Raw genomic sequence first — 12,924 nt, forward strand, 5'->3', positions numbered from 1 at the left:
TAATATGCCATTATAGTAGATGGTTTACCACTGCCACGCTAGACAGTCGACGCAACATTCGCAGTTGGTCACGAGGCCACCGACGCTTTAAACGTCGTTGAGGATTAGTTGGGAGGGTGGAGGTTGAGAGAGAGCTTGGACTAATGGATTCATGTGAGGGGATAGTTGGGAATGGAATTTTAGGTAGAGGGATTTGGTGTTTACCAAGAAAGAGGGAATTTTAGGGTCATTGTGAATAGTGTGGTTAGATACGTAGAAAGGAGCATTGACTAGGATACGCGGGATTTCGGACTAAAGGGATTGGATGCGATAAAGGTAAACGATAACGAATGTTTGGCTAGGAGAAATTAAAAACAGCTATTTGATTTTAACTATATCCAGCACTGTTTCATACATATCTAGAAGGCATAAACAAATTTTTAAAAAAAGGTGAATTTTTTAATGTTACTTAGAAAGTGGAGTTCTGTTTGATTAATTAGGAGCTCTGAACTCTGAGTCACACCAGTGCTCAACTGACCCCCAATATGTACTTCATCCTGGCGAACCCAATACTGGCTATCCGCTGGCAGGCCATGTAGGTTTTCGGAGTCTGTAGTGGACGACCTGGAGACCAACGATTATCCTATTGACTGGTTATTAACCTTTAAGCTGGCTTGAATAAAAAACTGAGACAAACGATTTCTATTCGCACTCCTTCGGTTGTCAATTAAATAACAGTATGATCAAGTATAGCTAGCTGTTTTATCTCACCGTAGTCAGACAGGTTTTAATTTCAAGCAACGAACACACAAGCGAATGATTCAAACATAACTTGGACTTCTCTGATCAGATATTTTACATTATCGGTGCAAAGTATAAAAATTATTATCTACTCAGGTAACGGTATATTTTGGTAGCATTAAACTTGAGGTTTGTTAAACCGGCTCGTTCTGGTTGGTTCGTTGGCTGTCCGCTAGACTGTGCGGGCTTGTCAGCTAGCTGCTGTGTAAGTGAGAGATCCAGCCAAAATGGATTAATTGAGGGAAAAAAGAAGAAAAACAAGCAGTTTAAAGTTGTTTAATTAAATAATTTTCCAAATGGTGACTATGATTTCCAAGTTTTTACTGTCCATATAACCAATGGCTTTTCAGACCAGGAAAAAGGAAGAAACGACACTGCAATTGTTCCAGTGGGTTGGCTTACTCAGGGTTCTGTTCTTCGCAGAAGAAACACCCTCGCCTTGTAGCTTATCTAGGAGACCCTCACCAAAATCCTAAGTCTAATTAAATATATAGGACTGGAAGAAGTGCTCTAACAAATGGATGCCACAATTCATTCTCCAGGGCAGTTTTCTGCCCTGGCATAGAATCTAATATCATCTCTTTTCTCTTATTGCCGGTTTTATATTTTTTATGAGTTGATTTACTCGTTGTTTTCTAATTATTCGTTTATGACGAAATTAAATGGCGAAGCCTCTACAATTTTTATTGTCCAACGCTCACTTTCCTCTCCTTGAGGAATACAGAAAATAAATTACGAAACAAAACAAAATATTTGTACAGTTGAAATGTATAATAAATTTAGATGTACCAAAACTACATAAAAAAAAAAAAGATACAATATAAATAATGCTAAAAAAATAAGAAGAAAATACAATCGCAATAACTGGTAAATTCTAATCAAAAACAAGTTTACTAATGGATTAATGTGATCCAATTAAACAAACATATAAGAATAAAACAGTTTTATTCCGCAATCTCTAACACAATAAATAATAGACTAGCAAGTAGGGTGAAGGGACCAGTAATTGACTGCTTAAGAAAAAAATCGAGTTTAAGGTAGAATAACTTCCGTTATTTTGGCTCCAGGTGTAGGTTGTAAAATTGTACCGCTCCAGTAGGATGTATTTTATTTTATTAATATTTTAAAAGCAGTAAATTCGATCTTTATGTCAACCAAAAATGATTTTTTTTGAAAATATGTCAATGACCCAGTAATTGACATACCGAATTTTCGGTGGAACCAGTGTTTGACATGGGGTGGGACCAGTAATTGACATACAAATATATTCATGAAACGACATAAGATATGCATTCAAAATCACTTTTAAATCTAAATAAATCACTTAAATCACCTAAATCACTTTTTCAATTGGATTTATAACAAAAATCGGTCTTAATTCATAATTAATCAGTTTTTAAATAGGCAAACCTAAATAATCTAATATTTTTCAACATTACGCTATTTTATGCAGTTTTTGACGACCAACCCTTACACAACTGTCCTACTGGACAGTTTTAATTAAGTTCCCCAAGCCAAGACAGGTAATTTGAATAACAGCCCTTACTTTCAATAGTGCCAAGGAGATATTAGCTAACATACATGTTAGATCGTACACAATGTCTGTCGGCTCGCTTTTATCTCTTTCTCTCAACTCTTCCGCTCTCTTATCCTTTAGTTTCCGCTAAATATTTTGTTACTTAAACCTCTTTTTGGGAATTTTTTTTTGGTTCTCACTTTACCAAACTCTCTACTTCCGATTAGACTATGTGGTCACATCCTTGTTTTATCCATTCCGCCTATAACGTTGCTACTGATGGCATCTACGCGTCCTTGGGTTCGCTTTCTAGTGAACAAAATTTCTCCTACGCTTCCCTTCTTTTGGAGCGCTTCGCTAATATTTTCCACAATCTGTGCTGCCAGTGTCATTTGCTTCGAAACCAAACTATCTGAATGTAATTCATTCTTATTTTCTGCATCTAAACAGTATTTGATTGTTTATTATTACTGAGTTACCTCTTGGGCTCATTTATATATACACTGTGTGCACGTTAATCGCGTCCCGCCTCAGGTTGTAAGCATTCGCACTTACAACAGTAATAAATAAATGAAACATCAATGAAAAAAAACTAGATTAAAAAGTAAGTAATGTGTAACATCACTAAGTCACCAACTTCTCCACTTATGTTTAATTTCGCACCTGGTACTTCTCTTGAGGGAGCTTCATTTTTCCCCTGGCCGTTTTATTTGATGGAATTCTATGGTACAGCCATTTCCTCCCTTTCTTCTTTGGAATGTGGCAAGGACCCAAAACTGAGGGAGAATGAGAGATTTTCAAACTCCAATAAGTGGGCGTCGTTTTTATCATTCACGTTGGCCTCGTGAAACTGTTCGGCGATCTCGACTATTCCAGTTTGTTGTTCATACATTGTTGTTCTGTAAAGAATAATCATTCTGCATGCCCTCTTGAAATAAGGCGTACATTTGCTAATTCATTAATTTAAACATATTTTGTTGGAAGTTTTACTATTTATTTTATGTTGCCGATTTTTATCAATGATTTTATTTTACAATGTATTGAATTTTTAATTATAATAAAATTTACCAACCCATCTTATCATTTTCCCAGGAAGTCAATCACTGGTCTCAAACAAAAAAGCTGTAGGACTAGTAATTGACATACCTGTCAATTACTGGGCAGATTGCCGTTTCAAGGACCAGTGATTGACAGCCCCATTTTAATCCTCAATGCTTCTTATAATTAAAAAAAAAACTACATAAATGAAATCTACAAGTAATACTAATTATAACAGAACATTGATAACCACACGAATATATGAACAAATAAACGAAAAATAAGAAAAAAGGAAAATTATTTTCTTATCAATCCTCTTTAGCAACGGCTTGTTTTTTCCTTGATTTTGAACTTTTAACACAAATAACCTTCCACTGATACCAAGGAACATTCCAATAATTAATATTTTTCTGGAACTGCTGCCTAAAGGCTTCTCAATAACGAAATTGAAAGAATCACCACTAAAAACGGCTCATATCCCTTATAATACCAGTTTATATCTGGTATGTCAATTACTGGTGCCCAGTCAATTACTGGTCCCTTCACCCTAAATAATTGTAAAATTAAATAAATAATAAATTAAATAATTTTATTTTGAAAAGGTTTGATGGGGATATTAAGTAGTAGGTAAGTTCTGCCAAGGATGTTACATTGTAGAATGAAACAAGTACTGGAGCGCTGAATTTAATAAGTAAGTGGAAAAAGTATTTTTGTAATGTTCCCCAGCTTTTCGGAATTTTAATATAAGAAAAGTAATCATCAATTATTCCAGGCTTAAGGTCAAATTACCAACATTAAATGGAAGTTTGCTGAAAAATAAAACAACAACGCTTTTCTTCGAACTACTGATCTCCTTAGAAAAACTAATCTCCGTCAAGTTCTAAGAAATTAAATTTTTACAATTCAAATATTGTTCAACCCTCCAATATTTTTGAAGTCTGAAGCTTGGGATCAATAAAAAAACAAGCTCTGCTTTCTAGGTGAGTTGCTCACGCCCACCTTTAGGGATGTCAAAGAGGGGTTACCAATTAACTGATCTCAATATTAAGAGAATGTATGTATGCATATTTTTTTCTTCTTTATTATGTGAGCTTCAATAGCTGCTAAATTCGTATTATTAACGAGCTTAAAAAGCTTGCACAAATTAAGTAGGTGCTACTTTAATCACTTGAACACAGTTGAGTGGTGTCGGTAGAAACAAGAGCTGTTTCCCAATTGAATATTTTTTATTAATTCATTCCTGGCGCCACGGTAGCCGAGCGGTTAGAAGCGAGTCCTTCAAAACTAATATATGTTGTGGTAAAAGAAAATTTTGAATGATAATTCTCTTTTTGGCTAATAACTTTCATAACTGAATGCCCAAAATTCGAAGCGTTAACTTAATACTTGTAGTGACCGCCTCCTCGTAAAGATATATTCCAATTAGCAACAACATCTAACGATTAAAAATACATTATAATAATAGAAATACCAATAGGTAACATACTGAACTTATATTGGTTGCAAAGTGATCTTCGCTGGCTGCAGAGAGACATTCCAGTCCGTTGTCTCGCGGTGCTGACGAAAACAAACAGGATATGAGAAGTTTTTTCCTCCTTCTGAGATACCCTGCAGAGGTTCCGGGCTAAATAAGCCCACCATGAGAAGAGATTTTCCGAACCTAAGTGCCCTCTACGGCTTTCATTATTGACAAGAATATTCTTATTTCTGTCTAACTTTAGGGTCCTCTGTTCTAATCTCACACAGTTTGAGTATAAGTTTCCAATGTGTTCGGTTTCTGGTATTACCTTCCAGGATTTATCGTGCTCTCTCCTAAGCCATTGCTTGACACCCTTTCCGCACGGTACCCTAGATAATGGACATAACATGTTATTCTGATACAGAAGACGCTCTGTTCCAATTCAACTGATCAGCAACTTCGTTGTAGAATATCCCCGGCATCCATTATACCGTAAAAGCTGCCTCAGGTGCTTTCTACATTTCCAAACCAGGGACAAAATTGATTTACCAGCTGCGAGCGCTTTTAGCGTAGCCTAACTTCTCGAAAAGATGAGTAAAATCCTTGACTTTATTGGCTTCTTCTCTGGTTTTGCTTTGTACATGTCTTAATTACAACTATTTAGGCCTGGTAAACCATGGAGTAGCTGCCAAAAGATCTTTTTCTAAATCGTATCCGGTTTCACTACAAAGATTGTAGGTACATATCTTGACTTAAGACGTCTTGTAGCCATTAGTCGACCTGGCGGATATACATATCTTTTAGATGGTTAATAGACTCTTTAACCCACTCAGTCCTTGATTTCAAGATCATTTAGAGAGGGTGTTCCAAATTAAATTTAGTAAAAGCAAGTCCTGGTTCAACTAATTATCTAGCTTAGGCGCCTACAAGGGTACACAGGAAATCAGTCAGTGCGTTTTGGTTCTTGTCTTCTCTGCCTGATGATACGGGGGTGACTCCAGTACTTTCCTAACTCGTAGCCATTTGATAAAAACCGTTATTTTTATTTTTTCAGGAGAAAAAATATAACAATATCTTGAATTTACCAATATATTGATAAATTCAATATGTAATAAAAATATACCAAAGTTGCCTGACTGATTTATTACCAAATTGACTGTTTCCTCATTCACTTTATACAATAAGAGAAAATAAGAGAGTAGAGCTAGATAGCAAAACATTATTGTTTGAACACTGACTAAGCAGAACCGACAAGTTATATCTTATACGAACATATATATTTATATATATATTATTGATATAGATATTGTACAATATATTGTAGATTGTAGCACTGTATAGATACTTGACCGACCTTTATTTCGTTTACCTTCATCTCAACGGGAACACATATTGGTTTTATTTTCTTTGCAGTTTGCTTCAGTGCATGTATAAAATACACTTGACGTGCCAATATGATTCTATTAATAAATCAATTTCAACCAAAACAGATTAGGGTACTACGAGAACACCGACATCGGCTTGGAAACGATTTTAGCTATGGAAGCCATTCAGTTATCATCGGCGAGCCAGCAAAGGCCTCTCAAGATGTGATATGAGACAGAATGGGTCAAAGTAAATAAAAATAAATGCAAAATAAAATTTTCAGAAGTAGACGCATGTTAGAAATGAGTATGAGTTGTGGCATGTGGACCAATTTTTGCTCTCCGTGACGAGTAATAAATGGTGTTTCGAGTGAGTTAAGTAACTCAAGTAAGTTTGGGACCGTAAACACTCAAGATGCTAATGGAAAGAGCACTAAGGTGCACACTTATAGTGCTATTATAAGAGTTTAGTCCAGTGGTTCTAAACTGGTGTTCCGCGAATATGGTCCAAGTGTTCCGCGAAATTTCAAATTTAAATGTATTGAAAATTAGAAATTTAAGAAAGATTCGAAAACAAAAAGTCGTTCCTTTTTTTTTTTAAATTTGAATTTTCTACTCCCAAAGCTGGCCTATCTTTTTAAGTCATAGTCTTTTACAACATTTTTCCAGTGTAAGTGAATTAGTGATGGGCAAAATCGTTTATTTCAATGAACATTGTTGAATCGTTCATTTTCTTTTTAATTTTAATTAATATATATATCTTTTTAGAAAATTATATTCGATTTTTTATTATTCATTAATTTTAAGTTCTTGCTAAATACCGAATTTCAAATGTTTTAATGTTAGTATTCCTCGAGAAAAATATATACATAATTGTGTTCCGCGTCTTTGAAAAGATTAAGAACCACTGGTTTAGACTGTAGCAAAGTGGCCGAAGTTCTGTAAATCTTGGAGGAAGGACATTATCTTCCAGGCTGAGATCTAGGAATTTCTTATAAAGAAATTCTTGCCTTTGAGCTCGTCGTTCTAATTAGGTCCAAATGGTGGAATATAAGTTAACATTTAATAGATGTGCCTAGAGAAGGAAGATCTGGATGTGCGTGGAGAAGACTATTAGCAGTTGGTTGATACGGCTAGGACGAGGTTGGCTATGAATGCCGTTAGGTGGTTCCAAACAAGTGGTCACTATCACAAAGAAGTTTTATGAAGGGGCTGCAGAAGCCTCTGTGTTTCCTGTATAAAATGTTTATAAAAGGAACCAGAAAGAAAGAAGCATACAATGTAGCTAAGACGGGAAATAGGATACAACGTTGTAGAGAGGGGTCTGACCGTAATTGCTGCTTTCGTTTCTTGGACTTAACCCACCTATTTGATCTTATCACACTCCTGAGGATACGAGGCAACGAATGTTGAAGTTTTTATTAACTTTAAATTCCGATTAAATTGAAGCTTTTAATCAAAGTATGTGAGAAATATTTTGAAATTGTGGAGTTGAAAAGTGAATTTTGGAAATGAAATGATTACAAACTGTAGCCAGGAAATATTCGATGAAAAATTTGACAGAAATTAAAAGTATTGAAAATGCGATGGTGTACACAGGAGTGACTGTTTCGACATTCGTTTACCTCGTGGAGTAATGTTTTTTTATAGTTTAAGTGGCTTGGAAGGGCATTTGACTATACCAGACTGCCTCTACGTAAATATAGGGCACTCAAGAGCGATATAGCCTGACTTTGAGGGGTGTTAAGGTTTATTAAGGGACTCGTCTGGCACCCACAAGGAAGGCACAATAGCTCTTAAAGGTCAACGTTCACTGACATACTACGAAAAAATGTTAATAAACTACGCGAAGCATATAACGGCGTGCTTTGAATTCATGGAGAATATAAAATATTCTACAAACCAGTCGCTAAAAGTGCAACCAGAAATGCAAAACATATATTTCTTTACAAACTCATCAAGTTCCAAAATTTGTCAGCACTTAATGACAGTATTTCATTTCAAAGCTGGAAATGGAAATCATTTGCATTGATATTCTGATTGCAATTATGCGATAAATTAATAAATCATTGTAATTTGCAATAAATCATTGAAGCTATCTCGGTTGGATGATATGATTTAAAGTGCTCCTGGCTATTGATTCGGGATTTTCATTGTTGATGGGGCACTCACATGTTGTACCACAGATTAGAATTTAATTGCTTGTTATATCTGTTTCTTGCATAATTTAATCGATCGAAAAACAATAAATATTATTATTTGTAAAATAAGATATTACTATATTATTACAGTAGAGCACTACTTCTTTTCTTCTTTTCTAATTTGGTATTGTAGTAAAGACCATCCTATTTTAGAGAACAATCCTTGTAACGAAATATTGATGAAAATGTTATGATTAATCTAAAAAATCGAAGGTTGACTTGAAGTTAATGTTACAAGTCTTCTATTCTTAAATCTTACTTCGATAGTATAATGTTCAACTGTTGATTAGTAAAAATTCTTACCTTCAAGGGAATACTACTCCTGAATCTCTGTTTGCTCTGCTTTTTTATATCAAACCTTTAGGCGCTTACCAAATATACCCTAGATACTTAGAACAAAATATCTTGCTGAGCAATAACTTTTTAATTATAGATATACTGTTGGCTCGCTTGTAAGAGCAGGATAAAACTGTTTTAACGCAGAAATTGCCAAGTAAAACAATTTATAAAACTGTAAAGAAAAAAGTGAAAAATTTTATTAAATAATGTGACATTAATATTAGGCAATAAAAGATTGTGGTGTACTCTAGGAAAATTTAGATAAAATTTAAATCCAACTTCAGAAGCAGATTGTGCGAAATTTAGGAAATTGTGTGTGAAATTGGAAATTAGGGGAGGGGAGTTGAGCCAGCTTGTCTATCTCCTCTTTACCTGAAATACCCTTGTAATCTGGCAGCCAGAGCAGAAGGACATCTTTAATTAGAGCCTCCTCTTTCAGTCTCATATTACAATATCAGCCTAGAAGTAAAAACACATCGTTCAGTGCCTTTAACGCAGTCTGACCTCTTTCATCCAGGAATCGGAGTCTGCATCCGAAACACAACTGACAATAGCATATATCTCGTCCTAGAAAGTGAATCCGAGGCGATTCAACTCTTCAAGTGGCATCACCAAAGATCAGCACTTTTAAAGTAGACCGCCTATCTATTCTAGGGCAATACATGTAAAATAATTTTTAGATAATGCATCCAATCGACCAGTCTTCGTTAGAAGGCAATCTTAAATTGTAAGAGTGGCCAAAATATTATCAAATGGAACACCAATCCCTGGGGACTGTTCCTTAGCGAGATTACTTCCGTTGACGACTTGTGCAGCTAGACTGCTAAATTTGTAAACCTGAATATAATTTTAGGTGCCTCAAGAGAAGTTGAGCATCCTGGCTACTCACCAACGACAGATTTTAAATCTGATAACAGAGAAGATTTAGATTTAGATTTTGAACGGCGGGACGAGACCCATGCCCCAAGGCGCCGCAGTCACCAAGAGGCTTATTGTGCCTTCTCTTAAGTCTAGTAGAGGAAACCTCCTCTTCTAAGAATGTTGAGGGCTTTCCCTACCAGTTCCTTCTGCGCTACAATCTCTGCTGGTCTCAAGGTACCAATGATTTCGTAGCGCAGTCTCTCGAGTGCAACGCAATCGAATAGCAGGTTAGAGGCCGTTTCTTCCTCTTCCTGGCACAATCTGCACATCGGTTCCGAGCTAATAAGCCCTACCTTGTGCAGGTGCTTCCTGAACCTTCCGTGCCCTGTGAATAGGCCTGTAATCAGAGTGAACTGATTCCTGCCCAAACCTAGAGTCACTTTGGTTCTTTGTTTGCACAACAAGGGAATAACCCTCTTGCAGTGTTTGATCCCAGGAAGCATCACCCAGTTCTTTTCATGTTCTCTCCAGATCCAATTTCTGAGAGCCTTACGAACTGCATCCCTAGTGATACCCAGTACTGGTTCCGGGCCAATGAAGGGAGTACTAGCTCCATTCCTGGCCAACTGATCAGCTATTTCATTCCCCTTAATCCCCACATGGCCCGGCACCCACTCCAGTCGGACTTTATTGTGCCGGGCCAGTAGTTCTAGGGTCTTTTTACATTCCCAGACCAGGGAAGAGGTAGTTCTGAAGGAAGAGAGGGCCTTCAGTGTGCAGCTTGACTGTCCGAAAAAATGCAAATCTCCCTATTTCTAAGATTCATTCGCAGATTTTCCCCAGCGAAAGTTTTAATGGCAAAAACTTCGGCCAGAAAGTGATCCTTTCAAAACAGAAAGAAGCCAGTTATTTAGAAGGCATGGCTAAGAGACATGGATAGAGATTTCCAGTTTATAGTCTTAAAGTAGTTAAGTCCTGTAATGGATAGGCTATTCGCAAGAAGCTGTAGTGCTGAGAGAACGAAACCATTAGCTGAAAGCACATTCATCTACTGGACCAACGCTTGCAAGATGTCAATTTTTATTGGATAAAAATAACGAGGTGGTCCTCAACGCCCTGAATTCTGCTACAAATAAGGGTCTAGCATTCTAAAAAGAGAAAAACAACTTTTTTAAACACGTTTTTTTATTTACTATTTATAGTATTAATTTTGTTTTTTCACTAAAGCTTGCTGTGGTTTAAGCTTATAATGAAAAGCTAAGGGTTTTTTAAATTTCTAAGTTTAGAATAAAAGTAATGGCGGAAATTTGCAGATTGTTAATTTATGAATTTGACCTCATTCCTTTTATAATAAAATAGGGTAACCGAAGTTATTAGCAAACTGTTGAATGATTAAACGGCTAGCTGCTGTTAACAATTTAATTAAATGCACCTATTTGTTTTAATTTGGGTCTTTGAACATTAATGTGCTCAACTTTTCGTGTTTAAAATAATGATGGCAATCGATGCCTCATCCACATTCTCATGTAACTAGAGAATTTCTCAATTTAGTTTTAAAAACCACATTAGCTTTAAAGCTAATGTATTAGGCATTTTGGAGGTTCTTATATACATATATATATTTTAAAGAGTTAATTCTATGGTTCAGTTTATTACTTAATCTTAATATATTTGCGAGCTACAGGATTACTAGCACCCTCTATTAGTGGACGGTAAAAACAGTGTTAAAATTAGTGTTCGTGCCAAAATTTATAACCCTATTGTAACTTAATGCTGGTATTTATAAAACCCTTCAGATATATTGCCTCCCTAGTATTGCAAATTTGGTACAAACAATGAAACTTTTATTTTTATTGTTTTTACCTTGAACACACAATCAACAGCTATCTACAATTAGTGTGAACTGACTTATGGGTAATTTCTGAGATAGGGAAAGGTGGATAGTAGAATGGTGAGGTACTTATGGTCTAGGTCTCTAGGTACAACCTGGTTAGTGGTTATTAGACGTATCCTTTCTTTCCTGATCCTTAACATTCTAGGTAATAGACTGGCCCAAGATCAGCGTGCTTACTGTACAGATCTCGCTTATTTGCATTTATATGGTGAATATTTATTTAGACGATATAATATACTATATAATCACGATGCCTTATCCGCTTCAAGTATATAGTCTATCGTAAGGAGGCTATTTCCGTAGAATCTAACTCGAGTGTGCAGTACTTTTAACAAATGTTCCTGCACACTCTAAAAGTGGGACCTAATCCTAAATGAATTTAAACCTAAGGGGGGTTGAAGTACTTTTATAAATTTCTTTCAACCCCGGATTAAAAGCCTAAATCTAACATTCGTACCAACATTCTCGCAATAAATACACTTATACTGATAAAATCATTCACACCAATAAATACATTCATGCCAATAAATACACTCACGCTAATAAATACATTCATGCCAATAAATACATTCACGCCAATAAATACACTCACGCTATTAAACACAACATACTACTCAGTCATACAAGGGGAAAGTACTCGATATTCCTTTCCCCTTTAAAATTTCTAAACTAAACTAACCTAATCTATACCTAAATTTTATTATAATAATTTATGTTTTTCAAGAAATCAAATAGCCTCCTTACATAAGGAGAACCCTCTCGAAGAATTGCGCATTTGTCATGTGGCAGGCCTGCTGATTCCCTCTGAGTTCGCAGTGCCTGACACCCTTCCAACACGTGCGACACTGTCAGCCTTTCTCGGCATCGCGGGCACCTCGGCCTTCTTTCGGCAATGAGGAGGTACCCAAGTGTCACACGTGTATGTCCAATCCCTAGCCTCGTTAAAATTACCGATTCATGCCGCGGGTAGTTCTCGACTTTGGTATTTCGCACACATGGCTTAAATTCTTTAAGTTTTTCAGATACATTATCCCACTGACTTTGCCACTTTTTATTAATAATATTTTATTGGATGACTTTAAACTAATTATTATCGTCAAACCCTAAGCGCGCTTAATCCATACATCTAATTTGAACGTCGCGATTCTTAGTTATAATGAAGATACTTCTGTATAGATCGGCAATTTGCCAACTTGAAGAAATGACCTTTTCCTCGCTCAGAAAACTTGAAAATGTGTATGTTCTAATCGAAATCAGCACTTGCAACATTTACGAGGGATGAAAAACATTCTATTTTAATGAATACCAAAATTAACAGTAATTATCCTTGGTAAAAACCACTTTTTCGATTGTATTGCTTATTAGGTATTGTTAATAGATGTAGATTTTCGGTATTCCAGCATTTTAATAATTATATGACTTGTATTACGTGTAGAAACCTTAATAATTTAGATGTGGGTGTTAGATAAATT

The 12,924-nt window shown here is 35.8% G+C and overlaps 1 protein-coding gene across 2 annotated transcripts in view; it reads left to right on the top strand.

Annotated features, from left to right (window-relative positions):
* The window catches only part of LOC141461438 (uncharacterized), a 603,016-nt gene that overhangs the window by 455,224 nt on the left and 134,868 nt on the right, over positions 1-12,924 (top strand). The gene's annotated exons all lie outside the window — the stretch shown is intronic.

The sequence above is a fragment of the Rhodnius prolixus genome, unplaced genomic scaffold (genome assembly GCF_049639745.1).
Source record: "Rhodnius prolixus isolate KJV_2025 unplaced genomic scaffold, Rpr scaffold_1, whole genome shotgun sequence".
NCBI classification, from domain to species: domain Eukaryota; kingdom Metazoa; phylum Arthropoda; class Insecta; order Hemiptera; family Reduviidae; genus Rhodnius; species Rhodnius prolixus.